Below are 3,081 nucleotides of genomic sequence, written 5' to 3' on the forward strand. Positions count from 1 at the left end.
CTCACCGTTAATACCAGTCGAACGATTCGAACCCCGCAACACAAGGCAGCTCTGGCTCGATTAACGAAGACCGCATCAATTTGGCTACCATTAACCACGTCAAATAACGTTGAATTTAAACATGTTAATTTGTATTGTTCATTTACGTCAGTCAGAAAGGTATCTAATCGTTATACGATGATCTATGCATAAGAGTTAAATTTAACTGAAAGTGGTCATATGTATATATATATATATATATATATATATATATATATATATATATATATATATATATATATACATTCGAGACTGAACGGAGGCATCATCGTCGTCATCATCGTATATATATATATATATATATATGTATATATATATATATATACATTTAGATATATACATATATATGTATATATATGCATATATATATATATATGTATATATTTATATGATAGATACAGAAAGAAATGGAGAGAAGAAAATTGTAATATATATATATATATATATATATATATATATACTATATATACATATAGATAATATTTATATAATATGTGTATGATATATTTTATATATACATACATAAAGAAATATGTATATATATATATATATATATATATATATATATATATATATATACATATTTTTGAGTATAACCTATGTATATCCGTGTAACATATTATATACAAATACTATAAATTAAATTGCTATACATTAACAGAGGACATTCCCAAATCCAACTTAGCAAGTGCCTCCTACAAATATATAAGACTGTGCGATGATATGAGACTATGCATAACAAATCTTCATAAGAATCTATTCAAGTTATTACCTTTTGGTTAAAAATTTGCCGTATATAATTGTTATATGTTCCTAATGACCTTGAATTGTTTCTTCTGACCTTTTATTTGAATGAAGAGATATTTACATGAGATTTTGTTTAAATAAAAGGGGTAATTGTTTCTTATGACAAAAACTAAAATACGTCGGATATTAGTTAATTGTAAATTCCAATATTTCTCATCTGCCTATATTTGTTATTTATTAGAAACATGGCCGGTTGCGCGGAGTTGCCCGGAGTTGTCCGGGTTTTTAGAAGTATGCGTTGCCTTTTATATTATAAATGACTCTTTTACTAGTTAAAGTGTAAATATAGCCAAGTGTAACATATTCATTATATGTAGTATTGATGATATTTATGTTATGCATGGCCCTAGACCCCTGTTTTTCACAATATATGATAAGATTATGGCATCGTTTCATATTACAGTACATTATTTTTTATATGAATGCTAATTAACTGCCCTACTTTAGTAACCAAAATACATGCGTGTAATATTTGCATTCGTAAAGCAACTATGTTTTGATTGTTTTACAATTGAATGTCATAAGTGAACGCACAAAAGCTGCAAACTTTGCTGTGATGAATATACGATTGGTTTATTAATGTTAGCAGAAATATACGCCTCTAGTAAATAGCATAGCGTTCTCCTAAGCGATAGTTTTATTAAATACCATATTCTATACGCAAAAAATGATTATTTTTCGTATTGCCGCCAAGGAAACATAATTATCTTTCGATCAAAAATACTGGCTATTCTGACAGTTCGGAAAATAAGGAAACATTGCACTGACATCAAAAGATTTGACGGATCAAACGCTGATCTTTGATCTCATGAAAAATTATCACTCAGAGAAAAGGCTGGGTTGGGGTTAAGGAGTTAAAGGAAGTATATAATGAAAGTTTGCGTCTTTATCAATGTCTACGTCTTGTCTGCAACGCTGTTCATAAAACTATGTCTCAGTAGATTCTGTAATTCTCTCTTTATCTCCCTCTTTTTTATATATAAAGATGTCTCCTGGAGCTGACCGGTCTACAAATACGCTAAGATATGATATTTAATTAATGCAGATTTGGTATTCCTTATAGATACAAAAATGTATAGATGAATATATTATACGCAATATATAATAGTGTCCCCGGTCACTACTCGCCCGTAGAATACCCTTATTAAAATGTCGTATTAATTATTATACAGCCAATTTTCAATATAAATTTATAGGTTATCTATATATAATAATGGTAGGAACGTTTTTAAAATGACTGTTGTGCCATCAATTATATTCAAAATCAAGTCATGATGTGCTCCAGCCATAGTATTTACGGTTTAGCTATAGACAGATTGATAACAACACAGTAAGAGTAAGCTACTCTAAACGAATTTGCATATGCAGGTATATGGTGTAATGTATGTAGGTAAACATTGGAAGAAAGGTCATCTAGAAACTGTTCAATATAGAATGAAAATTCAACGTGTAAACATATGTATATATATGTGCATATATATACATATATATATGTGTGCATATATATGTGGGCATATATATATATATATATATATATATATATGCACGCATATTTATGAACACATATATATGTGTATATATATATATATGTACATATAAATATATGTATATATTTATATATGTGTGTGTACATATATTTGTGCATATTTATGTATACATGTATATGTGTACATATATGTATATATATATATATACATAGACATATATATATATATATATATATATATATATATATATATATATATATATATATATATATATATATATATATATATGTTGTTTTGTTTTGGTTTTAGCGATACGTTTTGAATTAATTAAATTATTTACGAAAATGCATATTTACCTAAATTCGAGTTGGGAATAATTTTCCCTTTTAACCAATTTGGTACCCCACATGGGGAGCGGTATATATATATATATATATATATATATATATATATATATATATATATATATATATATATATATATATATATGATTTTTAATATGTAATAATTCACTGCCACGTGTTATGTCGTCTACGACTCATCAGAGTGGGTTATACAGACGCTCTGATGAGTCGTAGACGACGAAACACGTGTCAGTCGATAATTACATTTAAAAATAATATATATATATATATATTTATATATATATATATATATATATCTTTATATATATATATATATATATATATATATATATATATATATATATATATATATATATATATATATACTAGCAAAAGTACCCGTC

This window comes from Euprymna scolopes, chromosome 4, assembly GCF_053919585.1.
Source record: "Euprymna scolopes isolate OS-2025 chromosome 4, ASM5391958v1, whole genome shotgun sequence".
NCBI lineage: Eukaryota > Metazoa > Mollusca > Cephalopoda > Sepiida > Sepiolidae > Euprymna > Euprymna scolopes.